Source organism: Strix aluco, chromosome 1 (genome assembly GCF_031877795.1).
Source record: "Strix aluco isolate bStrAlu1 chromosome 1, bStrAlu1.hap1, whole genome shotgun sequence".
Classification (NCBI taxonomy): Eukaryota; Metazoa; Chordata; class Aves; order Strigiformes; family Strigidae; genus Strix; species Strix aluco.
In genome coordinates, this window is record NC_133931.1 from 73898352 (window position 1) to 73914496 (window position 16145).

Genomic DNA, 16145 nt, shown 5'->3' on the forward strand with positions numbered 1-16145 from the left:
CCTTACTCGAGCAGGGCCACCTAGAGCTGGTTGACTAGGCCTACATGGAGATGGCTTCTGAATATTGCCAAGGAGGAACATAGTTTGGGGTTGGTGCAATGGGAACAGGTGGCTTTACACTTGGAGGAGACCTGTAAGTTTTTCCCAAAATCTGTCCTTGGCTTGGGCCTCTCTAATCCTTATTGATGGAGCAGTTAGTGCGTATTAGGGCAACTGGGGTGTTGGCAAGATTTTGGGCTTCCCCAGAGTAAAATGGTTGTTATGATGGAAAGATAAATTATGCTGATGAATATTTTTTTTTCTCTGGAAGTTGACTGAAAACTTTTATCTGATGTTATTCTTTAGAGCTGTCATGCTTAAACTGTACCTGTAATCTTAGTGATTCCTCCCCCCCCCACCACCATTGAGTTCATTACTGTGTTTCTGTAAATTCAGGGAGATCAGCATCCTTGCATTTTCTTAGTAATGGTTTCTCACTAGGATGTGAAATTTAAGCTTGTTAGTCTTAATGCTATGCTTTCCATGTTGTTCATATTATAAGGCTGAAATAAAGCGAATGTTCTCAAAAATTCTCTCACAGGATACAAAAGCATGGATATGCTTGGCTGTTACATCTTTGACAGCCATAATACTATACAGGCTAACTTGCTACTTTGTTCTTAGAATTTAACTTGAGATTGGTCTGCAAAAAAAACCCCAGCAACTTAATTTAAAATAGGGAGGGTGAATTTCTCACTGTCATGCCTCTTACTGTGTACAGATTACCTATTTGATAATCTCCATATTAAATCATGGTTTGATAACCATCATATCAAATTAGTATTTGCAAAAGGCTTCATCCTTTCCCTTGAACATATTTGATGCTATGTATTGTTAATGGTATAGTTGCTTTTCATAGAATTGTGACTCTTTCAGAAAGAGAAAAGGGACTCAGTACATTTGGGTGTAGCTTATAAACTTCTTCGTTGTCATCCAAGGTTCCTAGTGTCTGAGTGTGTCATCTGATAGCTATGCTCCCTGGAGTCATTGTAGCCACATAAATACTTTTCTTATTTTCTGTGTTACTTTTTTAGACCCTGCTGTACTCTGAATAACAGATTATCAGAATGCAATCTCTCAATCTTTTATCTAGACTTCGATTTTCTCAGATTTCATTTTATTTATAGAATGGTTAATTAGAGCCTCAGATGGACTCAGCTCATTATAAGTCAGCTTTTTTTTTTGAGAATAACAAAAAAGCAAAGCTAAGGAAACATCTTCTTTCCTGGTCGTGTTGTTATTGATAAGCTATTCATGCTTAGTTTCATAATAATGCTTAGGTATCAGTGGGGAATGGGGTCCCACTGGCATAAGGCTTTTTCCAAATATGTATTAGAATGCTGAAGTGATTACAACCACTGAAGTGATTGCAATGTAATAGTTAAAGTACACACAAAATCAAAAATAAAATATAAGGAAGCAGATGCTTTTTCTGGAGCTCAGCAAACATGGGAAATCAGCATGTACTGAGAAGCTGTTACATCCTCAGGTAACTACTGTGGGATGCAGGAGTCAGCCTACCCACAGGACCTGCCAAGTAGCCTGCTTATTTAAACTGCTAGTGCCTCTGCCCTCCAAACATGCAGAAATATTTTAAAAATCTGGATATTTATCTGAAGATTTAGGTGCTCCCAAAGCTCCAAGTACAGAAGCGACAGCTGTCCTAACCTAGTGAAAACAGGTGTACAACAGCAAGGGCAGTATTTTATACATGTTACTTCAGATCAGTGAAGTGTGCAGAGAAGCACTGCATGTGAGAAGGCTGTGATAAATGCTTTTTTTTGATAAACATCGTTATTTGCAGTTTAATGAATTGAATACAGGCTTTATGCAGCTACTGTGCTGGGAAGAAAGGGAACCAGCAAGGCCTTGCTGTGCTGAAGGTGACTGATTTCTTTACTAGGCGTAGGGTGCCACCTGCAGCATCAAGTTTGCAGCTGAAAATAAGGTACAATAAAACCATAGCCATAACTGAACTGAATGTAATTTTATTATTTAAATGGTGTAACAGACAAATCCATAGTACTGAAATGGAAGAACCTTTAGAAAAAATCAAGGTGCCTTTTACTTGCCTTTAAAATATTACTGAGAAATGAATGAATAATCAAAATGAGTAAATAAATTGATAGAGCCAGTACATCATTTAGTAAGAAAGTATTTTGTGAGTTTACGTAGGATATATCCAGAAACATATGTGAAAAGACGTCATGAATTTCAAATATATTCTACAATTAAATTTATTTTAAAGAGTCTTTGAGAACCTTCTAAGACTCTTTAAGATGTGGAAACTTGCACTTTGATTACTATTAATTAAAGAAAATGTATTTGCAAATATATAATGAGTATTCATCACTGAAATGAATGGAAACTCCTTAATTCCCAAGTAGTTACATGAGATCTGAGCTTTTCAATAGATTTCATAGTTGTTTGTCTCTTCATGTGGACAAACTACCATTCCATATTTCAGTACACTTGAAACTTGAGGAAATTGCAACCTACTACAGATCTAGACTTTAAAACTCACTTTAAAATATTTACAAACTAGTTTTGGAAGCATCTCAAACATATTTTATACTTTAATATAGAGTATGCATGCAGTCATTAAAATCATCTGGAGATGGAAGCTGATCTTTCAAGAACTTAGAAGAACAAGAAATCTGCAATGGAAAAGAAAAAGGCAGATTGTGGTAGCAGCTCAGCAATCTTTTAGAGTGGTGCCTTGTAACCATCATATCTCTGGCTTTGGATGAGAAGCCGGGATGTGCTGCAGAAAAGCAAGAGCAAGCACTAATGTAGTATATGTATGCTGGGCTGCAGCCATGGCTCCCAGATGATGAGAGTGTATTGCTAAGAATTTACACAAGACATTACAAGGAAGCTGCCACACTAACCCTGAAAAACTCTGGTGGCCTTGGGAATTTCTTGAAACAATTTTGTTGTGCTTACTACCAACCTGAGTTGAAGATGATGTTTGAAGGCCAGAGGTTATTATCAAGGTTCAAGGACAAAGTGACCTGTATTTTTAGGACTGAATGGAATAATAACTTCATTTTTGAAGTGAAACAGCTTCTTTGCTGCTGTATGCAAAGGCAGAAAAACCTGAAAATAGAGTATGATACAAAAGCACTCAGAAGTACTCCATTTCAGAGAGAAATTGCAGCTTCAAGGTTCAAGGATGTTTGTGAAAATATTTGTTGTAGTCCTCTAGCCTGAGTGACACTTTGTACAAGTTTCTGCTTTTTCTGAAATAAACTTTGCAGGATTTCTTAAAAAAATAACACTAAAAAAGACAATATTCCTACTGGCTTCTGGGCTAAAAAAAAGTCTAAGTTCAGGAAAACATGGTCATTGAGATAATTTTGGGAGCTAGATGCTATGAATAAGTCAAGAGGATACTGGGGACATGGCTGATGTTTCAGTTGGGAACTTACTTTTTCAAATTGAGCAAAAAAAAAGTTGAAAATTATAATGAAAAATTAAAATGGAAGTATAACTTCTGACATATGGATTGTTTCCAAAAAATGCTGTCCATTTCTTAACTTCATTAGGCATAGCAAATTTGCTCAAAATAAGCCAGTCACAGTTAACATGGTTATAAAGAATAGAAACTCATTTTATAAGTTGAGTTAGTTAAAGGACAGAATGAAGACTCTTAGGTTCTCATTGAAGGATCTGGAGGGATGATGTCATTTCTCAAAGGAAACAGTAGGAAAATAATTTTCTGTCACTACTTCTGGAAAAAGCTTTGAAATCATAATTTGCTCATTAGCTAATACAAAGTGGTGAAGCAACTTGCATTTCTGACCCTTTATCAGTGGTTTTAAATTGTAAAAATTCCCATTATGCAGTAAAGGTAGATTTGCAGTGGAAGATTGCAGCACTTACTGGTTTTTTCCTCCCTGTGCTTTCAATTTCAGCACAATGCTTTTTTGTATATATATATACATTCTTGCATTATGTTGGGTAATACTCAAGGAACCTGAAACGGCAAAGTTTAAGTAGTGTTATAGCTCAATCTCTTACACTGCTGGTGGAAAAGGTGGGTGGGAAAAGAAAGTGCAAGTTGGCAGAGTCTCTGGAAACATCAGTAGGAAAATACTTGGACTGGAAGGAAGCTGTTTTTTGATGGTGGGTTTCCAGAGGCAGAGCAGCTTCTTTTGAGGTCTGTCTACAGGAGAAGCAGCAGCTGCTGGTGGCACCGCCCAGGCTGGGGTCTGCTTGCTGTGGCACACCTCTGCCAGGGCAAGGGACAGGTGTGCTGGGAGGAGCTGTGTCCCTGTGCTGGGGTGCTGGTGCCACTGTAGGTGAGCCTGCATTATGAAGCCAGTAGCAACTGGGTACAGCTGGTGGCCTCCAAGGTGTTCTGTCTGAACTGGGATTTGTGAAATGCCTCCTTAAGCTTTTGAGGGATATTTGTGAAGGGGATTGTATGATATAATGTGCCCTGAAACACAAGAAATCCCTTTTACTCCTACACCTTACAGAGAAAAACCTAGATTTGTGATAAGGATATTTCAGTCATGCCTGTCTATGGTATGACTTGTACGCTTGACTTCAATTCCAGAGTACTGTGGAAAGGCTGTGAGTCTGAGGTAGGCTAGGGACTCAGCGGGCTCTTCTGTTTCTTTTTCAGAAGATGCAGTTTAAGGACTGGCCAGGCAAGCTTGGGTAGCTTAAGCCACTTCCTTAGGTCCATGGACCACAGATGGGGAATAATTGGCCCTTATGCCACTTGGCCTTCCCAGACCCACAACTCATCATCATCAGTGCCCCCATTTCTTTTTTTCTTAAATTACCGAAGGCACAAGGTGTTCCCAAGTGCATGTGAGATGGGGCCAGTCACTGCTGCTGCAGGGAAGTTTATTGTCTGGGGGTCTAGGAAAAAAAGCGTCCCTCTGAGAACTGCTGATTTTGGACTCTTAGAATAAGAAAATCTAATATTAGAATCTCCACAAGAGGGCATTTCTAAATATTAGAATAACATTAGCTTCCAGGGCCTGCATTTGGAAGGGTTGGTGACAATAGGATTCATCAGATGCAATTTATTTTCACTCAGTTTTTCATAGGGCTACCTGAGTTCGAAGATAAAAACTCCTTAGTCTGAGATAAAGGCAATAGCAGGCAGTGAATGTCAATCCTCTGTTATCTGTAGCACGGATTACGTGCATGTACTATTGCCAGCTCCCTATCATCCTGGTGGGATGGAAAGAAGATTATGAAATGAGATCCTGGGGTCAGTTCTTTACAAAACCTAGCCCCTGCCCAGTAAAAGACATGAGACTGTGCTTAATATTTGTTAGCCTGTTAGAGGTTAATGCCTTTACATGGTTTGTTGGACTCTCGCACTCAGTAGGAGAGCAGCAGGGTGATTTGATCTCATGTGGTAGGAAAAGCTAGAAAAACAAAGGTAAATGGAAAGAGTAATTAGGAAAAGTAGGTTGTAAGATGTGGGAGGGAATTGTAGCAAGTCCTGAACAGCCAATATAAAAAGAGACAATTAAATCACTGAAGAGAAGTTAAGAGAAAAATACAAGGAAAATGGGTCTCCTATTGGTATTCTAGTTATTACCAGCTACAGAGAAGTGACCATGTCCTTGTCTGTGCTTGTTCCAGGTGGTGTTCAGTGGTGAGCATGGGCCCTGCCACAGAGGACAAGGTCATCCTGGGTCCAGTCAGCTTTTTGATATCTTCACAGCCCTGTGCCCCTCCATCCCACAGGCTCCTGTTGATTTGCCAGGGCTGTGCATTTGATTACTACCCCTAGTAGCTCAGCCATGTGGAAGGGCAAGAATGTGGGAATTACAGGGAGAAGAAATAAACAGAAGTGGTTATAATAAAGAAAAAAACCTCTACCCAAGGGTCTTGTGTTTATAGAGACTTTACAGCTCAACCATATGATGCACTCATACCAAATAATTTTTGATTGTGATAAAGGTTGCTTAAACCCACCAAGATTCAGCCAAGTTTTTGAAATCTCCATATCTTCCCAGTAAAAAAAAAATCACTCAGAAAAAGTAAAGACATGGAGCCAGATATTTTCTCCTGACAATGAATATGTACAGCACAGGGCTGCTCTGTGTATGTATCTTGTTGATCTGGCGGTTTCTTCTTTAGGGTGCAGTTAAGGCCACTAACAGGCTCACAAAACCTGAAGAAAATATTCCCCAGATCCCATATCACAATATCATTACATCCAGTTGTGCAGAAACAACTCCCCACCAGACTTTGCTATTGGGTCTTTGTTAAAACACTTTCATTTTTATTGCCCCCTCTCCTACCTGATTTGTTTGTTCATTTGTTATTTTGTTAAATCCTCCAATTTAACAGCTTCTGGTGAATATGTAAGACTGACTTGACTCGAAGAAATTATTTTTCAAATGAGTTTTCATACTTGAATGATCCCCTCTTGCCAAGAACTTCCTTTGGTGCTGAACTTTTTGTTACTTAAAACACATTAGAAAAACAACTTGCAAGAAATGATGGCACCCTTCAAAATTGCTGTTGTAATAATGTTTCTAGGAAATTGGTCGTGGAGTGAAATTGTTAGTATACTTCTGAAAGAATTAAAGTGTATAAACCAAACAAGCTCTCTTTTTTTTTTTTCAATGGGAGGAGAAAGATAACACTTAAAACTCCTGTGTACCCCTAAGGGCCTGTAGGGAGTGAGGGCATCCTGTAGCCACTGCTCCTGTTCATATTGTCACAGGGGTGTGTATGTGTGTACGGGCAAAGAGGGCCTAAAGACAGGAGGGATGGATACCTTCAGCACTTTCAAGGTAAAGATGGGGCCAGATCCAGCTGGAAGAGTAATCATCACCTTGGTTGTAAGCAACCCAGAATGGGTTAGGCAAAAAAATAATTTTTTAAATCCTCTTAACTCTAGAAGTATAATAGAAGGCAGAAGCACCTAGGACTTCCATCTCTAGATGAACCTTGAGCATCTGGTGAGCTCTGACCACAGCAGGTTGGAGAAGGACACCAGGGACCCACTGGTCTGGCCCAAGGAAGGGATTACAGCCCTGCTTATCCCTGCTCTCCTCTGCCAGGGGTACTTGGAAGTTGTGATGAATTTTAGAACCACTTAAAAAGTAACTGCTCTGCCTTCTTTTGCTGTTCTTGCACAATTTCTGGTGCTAAACCTAGTACCTTGATCTCCAGAGAATCTATAAAGTGTCCACAATTTTGAAAAGAAGATCTGAGTAAGTTTTCCTCTTTTTCCCTTGAAAATATGCATATACTTTCAGTTCAGCTTCTTTGTTATCAAAGGCTGAAATTATTCATTCTTGTATTAGAGAGATTTTTCTACATGTAAAATGTTGCAAGGGTAAATGATTCTGCAAGTTTTCTAATGCTAGAGCAAGGAACATTTTACCTTTGACAAGTAAAATCTTAGCGTAGTGATGGGTTTTGCTATTTGGTTCTTATAGTTGTTGCAGCAAGCAAGTATGGACTTCTAGTATGGAAATGCTTGTGTATGTATCTCAACTTATTCTGTGACTTTTTTGACTATCTCTAAGCGCCATTATTTGTACAATAGCCCAGGCACTAAAAGTAACGGAAGAAAGCAAGAAACAGTTCCAGAAGTTATCTTAAGCACCTGATCCTTCACTTTTTTGCCTATTGAGTACTTACACATAGCAATATTAATATGTTCACTTTAACTTGGAACTATTAATGTATAAATTTAAGTTAATGCACAAATATTTGCATAGCAGAAATATGCCTTTGGCAGTAATATCACTCATTCACTTGTGACCATACTGGTAGCCTTTAGAGATACACATTATTTCCCATTATATCTGAGTAAGATGCTCAAAACCTTTTTTTCATCATGACACAGATATACGCACACATACTTGATTTCAGCACCATGACTAGTCATCACCATTGAAGTTTTTTTCCCAGGATGGCAAAAGACAGAGAGTCACCGAAGTGCAAAGGCATTCATATATTCAGAACATGATCTGCTGTGCTTGGAAGCATAGTGGCAGGTGGTGCTGGCTGGGTCCCTCTGCAGTAGCCCAGCATTGCCAAAGAAATAGCTGGTTTGAGGGTTGTCAGACATTCTGGAGACTGTGCTTTCAGGTGAAAGTCCGAGAAATTGTTCTTGATCTTATATCAACTACCTGCTAGATGTTTTTGGAAGTTTCTTACTTTGGGCTTTTTCAGGAGAAGGCTTCAGTAGGGGCAGACCTAAAGGCCTGTCCTGGGAGCTAGGTGTTTTCTGCATGAACTTTCTTGGCAACTTTTCTAATGAAATTAGTCTATGGGAGTAGCCACAATGCCCAGTTTTATTGAGAGAGGCTATATATGGTCCTATGCAGTGCCCTCTAGGTATTTTCTGGGCCTGTCCTAGTACTTATGATCTGAGCATAAAATATGTGTGTGAATAAGTACAAGGAAATTAGCTAAAATGTTGAAGTTTGATCATAAGAGGAAAGTTATTTGTTCACTGTACAAACTAGAAATTGGAAAGGACAAGAGTAACCAAATCAAAAAGAGGAGTTTAAGTTGCAGTCTGTGGATGAGGAGATGAGCTTGTTCTTGGTTAAATAGGTTTTGTGCATTGTAGCCATAAAGGCCAGTAATAAAATTTTGAATTGTTTCTGGGGGATGTATCTTCAGCAGAAGACAAGAACTAGGGTTAATTCAAATAGTTTTGGATTAAGGAGGAAGGTTTTGTTTTGACCAGACATTTGAGGTGCTGTAAAATGAGGCTTAATTAAAAAAAAGAGCAAAGCATAGCAGTGACAATAGATGGCAGTGTCGCCTCAGAAAAATCCATTTCTTATTTTTTTGCTTTTGCCTGGGATTTCCTCTTTTAAAGGGGATAGGAGGGAATAATAACCCTTTTTCACTGTGGAGAGCATCAGGAGTCAGAAGTCAAGACTATTACTAGCTTTCATCTGAGGTTAATTTTCTTCCCAGCCTTTTTTTACCATCATCTTGAGGATTTGTGTGAAGATTTCATACTTAGAACTGACCTTGAATCCTACAGTTATAAATGCAGACCAAAAGGTAGTTTTTTTAATACTTGGTTTGTATGCTGGGGTATGAAATCCTAAGGGGCCCAATCAGCTAGAAAGCAATTCAATTGATTAAGGGATGAGCTGAAGTGGTTTAGGATGCTCTGCCTGCCTGTCAGTTCTTCTGATGATTCCTTAAGGTTTCATATTTCCTGGCTTTGCAAGCAGCAATCTTTTCTCCCCTGCTGCAGTGTGAGACCCTTGCAAGCTGCAGCAGTGGGAAACGTCACTAGGCAGATTAACAAAACTACTCACAAAGCTGATAAAACCTAAGAAACAACCTTGTCTTCCAGGCTCACAGAGGTAAAGCTTTCCCTGTCCTTTTAGTTATGAGGCTAAAGAAAAGTGATGGTCTGCAGCTCTGAACAGTGTTCAAAGCGTCTCAACTCCTTACGCTATCGCAGATGTTTTCTCATGTGACTTCTGGCAACTTGCCTAATCTCCCCCTCTGCTGCTGAGTCTGTACGATGGAGATAGCAGTTTAATTTGCCTGTCTTCAGGGTAAGGCTTGTCTCTTCCTCTGCTAGAGGAGTTCTGGTATTGAATCAGACGTGTTAGTCGTGTAATACGAATAAAAGTAGCAGCATTTGCTTAAGAGTTTCCAAGTTTGAGGGGAGCAACAGAAGCAGAGCACAAGTAGCACACGGGTGAAGTCACTTAATATGAAGTGCTTCAGTGGACCAGGACCAGAGATGTCCTGATCCTAAACTGGAAACCAGCAGTTAGATCACTGGCCTAGAATGTGAAAAGATCTAGATTAAATTTTCTCCTCTGGCAGAAAGCATTTGAAGCTTCCAACTAACAGGGAAGAGCACTAATTTGCAGGAAATGAGATTTGAGAAAACAGGGCTTGGAATATACTAATATTCATTTTGTGCACAAGAGAGTGACAATTATAATTTACTTCCTTGCTTAGGGCACTCAGATGAGTAATGAGAATTGCAGCACAGGTCTTATCTGCTCAGGCTGATATAAGGAATGCTGCTCATGGTTAGGTAGGAAAAGCACCTAGACAGGGTTGAAACTCCCTATTCTGAGGCAAAAAGCTTGGCCTTGGTTGCCTTCCCCTGTGAGTTCATTGCACAAGGCTATACTGGGTAAGTCCTTTTTTTCTTTTTCATAAGAATTTGGGCACTGAAATTCTGCACAGTTTGGTTTTTTATTTTCTCTGCACTACACCTGGAACAAATGGTACCTTTATTCTAGGTACTTCCTGGGCTGAGGCTGGGGTCCGGGTACAGTCTCCAATGTTACCTCTCAGGTGTATGAGAGCCTCTGCTTTCAGTGGGGTGCCTGTTCTGTACTGCATTCTTGGTACTGGATCTGCAGATGGTATAGAAAGCCCAGGTATTAATGCTGCTATGTCGGCCAATGCTCAGCCACTAGTGAGCACTGAATGTGTTTGGATTCTGAATCCTATGGTGAATTTAGGTGAAAGAGGTCTTGCTTCATTGACTGACCTGAAAGTTGTAAAACACCGCTCTACTCTTGTTGTGAAGAACTGCTGATCCATGTGTCTAAAGATTAGACTTCTCATATGTTCCCCTCTCCGGGGCCTTGAAGCTGCTCAGTGTGCAAAGGGAATTAAGTCTCACTACTGACATAATTGTTTTGAAATATCGCCCTGTGGAAACGCATTTGCTATGCAGTTAGGTGAATTCTAGGCAATGAGCTGTTCTCTGGCTGCAAGTGTGTACGCCTGTCACTTTTGTGTTTACAACTGCTCTGGGAATTGCTTGGCCTGGAGAATTGGTGTACCTTGGTGGAGCAAGCCAACACTCCTGTGTCACCCACAGGTTTCACCCTCTGGATCCTGCATTGTCAGTTGTGCTCTGCTTTATAGGAAAGAAGTATGTATGAGTGTAAATGCCTTCATAATTGTGGCAAAAGTAGCTCATCGGTAGGTCACTGAGGCATGCTAACAAAAGAATTCCTGGGTGCCAGGTCCCTGGCAGATAACCTAGGACAACAAACCCATAATAAATATGGAGAAGGGAGTTATCTAGCAACTTTGAACAGCAGTGAAATGTGGGATGCTGTTAAAAGAAAAGAATCACTTCTTAGCTTATGAATTTTGGGCAGCTAGTTGTGTGATATTTTATATATATTATGATCATTATCTAGCCTAACAAATCTTTCTCCATTCCTGATGCTTATGGAAACGTATCTCCAACAGACAGGTCTCCTGAGTATTTGTTTCCTTTAAATCTGCTCTGCCTCAATTCTATAGAGATTCATTAGGTGATGACTGTTGTCAAGAGTCCCTGAAATATGAAAATGCTTAAATCCCACAACACTGAATTCAATAGGAATTAAACACCTAAACATATGCTGGGTATCTGGGTTCTCAGAATAGTATTTTTTAACTTAAAATCCTAGGTATAAATATTCAGATTTGAATTAGTATGAAATTAATGATATGGTTATGGTGTGAATTATTGTATGAATTATTATAATGTATAACCTAATATTTTAAGATGTTTATTATAATTCATATATTAGTTACATATGAATTATGAATATAGTGTTGTATGAATTAATATGAAATCTATGGTTAAACTTGCACCAAACTCCACTATGTCAGGTAGCTGTAAAAGATGTCTTTGCCCTACTCCAAGCAGAAAAGAGGTAGCAGAAGATAAACCATGAAAATGGGAATTCTCTGCATCTTATTTCCTCCTCTGCTGCTGTTGAGATTGTGCTGCTGCATTTTCCACCGTGGAGTGGCTACCTGCAGAGGATGAGCTGTTTTCCTGAATGCTGTTCTTGTACAGCACTACCCAAAGTAAATGGAGATGAGGAAGGATCTCCCACATGGCTCCTTCTACATAAATGCCGTCAGCTATTGAGATGAGTTAGATACTCAAGCTGGCTGCAGAAACTTGAATGTCTGCTATATATTGCTGCTTCACAGCACTTATGAACAATTTTGTGGCTTTTATTGGACTAGAAAAACAGGAGTAAGACAGCACAAAGGTGAACTTGCTAAAAAAACCCACCTTAAAACCTTTTAAAAATATGATGGCAGTCAAAATTATCTGATGGTTTGGCACTAAACAAATGAATTATTCCTTCAGTGTTCAGTTCTGTCCTTTATGTCCCCATTCTTTTGCATTATTTTTTAAGAACATATTATTCTGCTTTTTTTTCTTCATACGAAGTCTGAAATTGTGTTTACCATATCTGTCAGAGCTGGCCTGGAGCACTTCTAGCCCTATCTAAAATCTTAATATATAAAGGAGAATGTAACTTTATTATACTTTACTCAGTGAGACAAATACCATTATAGGTTTTATTTTCTCTTCCTTTTTCTTCTTAAGCTGCGGCAGAGGGGAAAGGAGAACCAAACTTTTAATAGCAGGTTACATTGTAATGTGTATTAAAGTGATATCATTCATGTATTAATACCTGTTCTGTTGCTAAAAACACAAGCCTTCAAGAGCTAAATAAAAGTATTCATAATACTTTCTTGGCCTAATACTTAGAAATGTTGGTAAATGATAGAAATACTCCCTTGTGTAGTTCATACTGCTAGCTGATAAAGCTTGGAAGTCTCCTAAATCTTTACCTACTCTTAAGAGAAGTAGTATTGTACTTAAAGCAGAGCCTTTAACTGTCATCTTCCCTCATTTATCCCTCACTGTGGCCTCAGTTACACCATGATAACTTACTGTATTGGGAAAAGTGAAATAAATAAGGCCAGTGTAGTCCTGTCTATGTGCAATTACTCTATTGACACAATTGTCAACAAGAAAATAGATGATAAACCTTTAACTGATTTATCATTGACTAAAATTTAAGTGGCAGATTTGATATGATACATGTACAGGTGCCTGTATTTCAAGAAAGTAATGAGAAAAAAGAGAGGTATTATTAAAAACTAAGTGAATTTTTCCAAATTTGACATATAACACTTGATTTTAGGTCCAACCAAAACCACCACTAAATACATGGTCTGAACTAGACTGTCTCAAGCCCAAATAGTGATTCTTTCGGATCTCCACATGTCCTCTTGTTCCTAATCTACAAACACAGTTCCTGTCAAACTACTTTCTGCCTAGCATTTTCTTAGCAATCGTTCTTTCTGTATCAAATTTATTTGCCAACCTGAGGTATTGATTGGCTAAATTGTATACAAATCTGCCTAAAAGGCCTTTCTGTAAAAATTAAGGATGGGAAGCCTGAGTGCTGGAATAGCCATTTCTATTCATTAATATTTAATTACCTTCTTTGAGTATGTTATATCTAAACAAAGTAAATAGTTAAAGCTGTATTTTCAAGCCTGAAATACATCCAAATACAGTTTCAGGAGTAGCTCCTGTCAAACCTGAAATGCATGTACAACCCAGGTTATGTTGTTGTTCTTCTGCAAATACAACCTTTTTCCTTTCCATGCATGGCATGTAAGCTTTTCATTTAAAATAATCTTCAGCATTTTGTAGAAGCAGAGGTGGTGACACTGGAACTGAACTAGCCTGCCTCTAAAAGATAAAATTTAAATAAAAGAGAAATACTGGCTTCTAATAACTGCCAGCTCAGGTCAAAACTACCAGGAAGTTCTTTTGATTGTTAAATGTAGTATTTATATATATGGATGAGGAAGACTTTTTTTGTTGTTGTTGCTTTGGACAGCCTTAACAGGTTAACTACTTTCCTGCACCCCAGCCCCCATTCTTCTGAATGATTTTGAAGAAGTATGAGACTGTTGCTTTTATGTTTCTCTTTCCCCTTTCCCTCTATCAGCTGAGAAGAAAAATGGATTTCCTAATGGGCTAATGTGAGAAGAAAAGAGGGAAATCTGATTCAGGAAACAATCTTGCTGTCTGTCAAGCTTAGTAAAATCACTTTAAGTGGCCTCATATACGAACACATGCAGATACCAAATTACTGTTTTGCTCAGAACTTGCTTTTTGGGCCACCAGGTTTTGAAAGCTGCAGGGAAGAATTTATCCTTGAATTGAGTTTCAAAGCTACATGCAGAAGTCGTGTAGTAAGTATAATGGAGCTGTTAATTATACTGTAGCATGCAGACAGTTATTTGAGTTCCACATGTGACCAAAAGGTGAGGTACTGAAAATGAGCATTTTATTTTGCAGGATGATTTTAATTTCCTTATTGTAAATACAGCTCTTGATCCATCAAGAGAGGCGCCCACAGTAGGGTTCTTCCATGTTTACAAAGGCTGCTCTCTCCTGCTGTTTCCTAAACAGCTATTCTTTGAGGCCTTTCTTGAGCACCTGTGCAAGAAAAAGGGAAAGCTGATATGAGATTTGGTTTCCTGTTCAGTGGGGAAAGGCAATGGCAGAATGGGAGGGGAAGGGGGGGATTAGTCCTTGTCACTATGGCACTAATGAAAGTATGCTTGTCTGAAAGAAATTTGTTCTGCTTTGAAGTCAGTGGAAGGAGAAATGGCATGGAGGAGTTGACTAGTGGTGTGTAACACCATTCGAATGTGTGTGTTTTCAGCTTTAAACTGAAAGTAATTAGTATCTTCTGTCACGTCCAAGGAGGTATTTTTCTTCCACCTGCTGTGGATATTGTTTCCAATACATCCCGAGTAAGCATAGTGCTTCATGCTAACAAAACCCCTCAGTCTGAGCATGGTCCCTGCAGGCCTAAATTCTAGTATGTGTGACTTTTCCTACAGAAGAGAGTTTGGATGAGGATAAGTGTGCTGAGAGGCATATTTCCAAAGGAGCATATTCTCAGTCTTAGGTGTTTATCTTCTATTTTGTGGAGATAGCAAGTACCAGTCAGATGGTTTAAAGTCTACTGGGACCACTAGAGAAGGAAAAAACCCTCTCTTCCATACTGTTTTTGAGGAAAATCATCTGAAGTAAAAGGCAAAAAGATACGCTACAATGCAAAGTGTACTAGCTGTGCTTCTGGCACACTGTAATGTTTTGGCCAAGTAGATGGATACCTGCTGATTGTCACTTGTTTAATGAGCATTCCCTCTGTTCCCTCCACTTTTCCTTCTCAGTCAGAATGACTGTGTAATTACTCCTTCATTTTTATTTTTGGTTTTTGACAGAGGTACCAGGAATAATTCATTCTGAACCTTTTTTTTTAAACAATTTTACTATATATCTGTATTTATCTCCCCTTTTGGTTAGGGATGAGGTTTCTTAAAATCAGCCTTCTAGAGACTGGTTTTACCCATGTACTGATGTACTACTTCCGGTTTTCTTAAAGTGTGAACTTCTGAACTTACTTTCTCTGAAAGCCTTGCTTCCTTTTCTCTTTAGTACAAATTTCAAATAATTCTTTATTGAATTTAAACTCTCAGCTAGGCCTAAGTTCAAGCAGGCTTATGAGACTGCCTTTCTCATATAAAAGGCTTTAGCAAGATTTTAAGGGGTTTAAACTTCCCTCACCATAGGGAAAGAAGAATGAATTCAGAAATTCCAATTGCCTTACCTAAAACTGAGCAGCCAAAGAGTGCTTTGGGGTAAAGCAATCAAAGAAAGATGACCCTTTGTCTTAAAGATCCATAGGCCTTATGCAGATGGGAACTACAAAAAGGTGTCTGCAGTATCATATAGCTTTTGCTGGGGTTTTTTTGCTTGCTAACTGATTTCAGCCATCTTTTTCCTTTGCATGCCTCTTCTGTAGTGGGCAAATGCTTCATCTGTTCTTGATGATTTTTTTTAATGATACTTTTTCATACATTTTAATATATTTTAAACAAACACATTTATAGAGTTTCAGCTCAGAAGCTGTTTAATGCAATTTGTGTGGAAAAAAAAGCTTGTTCCTCCCAGACTTTGAAACATTCCTTCTTCTAACATGTAAATGCTTCCACTTGATATTTTACTGGAAGTAGTTTGCTAGTCTCTAGATATGACCCTATGTTTGTCCGGGACTCTTTCTAGCAAGATCTCTGTCAGAGGAATTGCTGATTTCTGGAAGCTTCCAGCAGCCTCAGGAACAGGGAGCAGATTTTACATGTCTAATGTCAGGAAGGAAAGTAAGCCTGATTTTAGTTTAATCTCTGATTGTCACTGCCTTGAGAGTGGTGTGGTGCTGGGGAAAGGTAGGATGCTCACAGGAGAGGCATCTTGCAGAGACTTGTCAGCT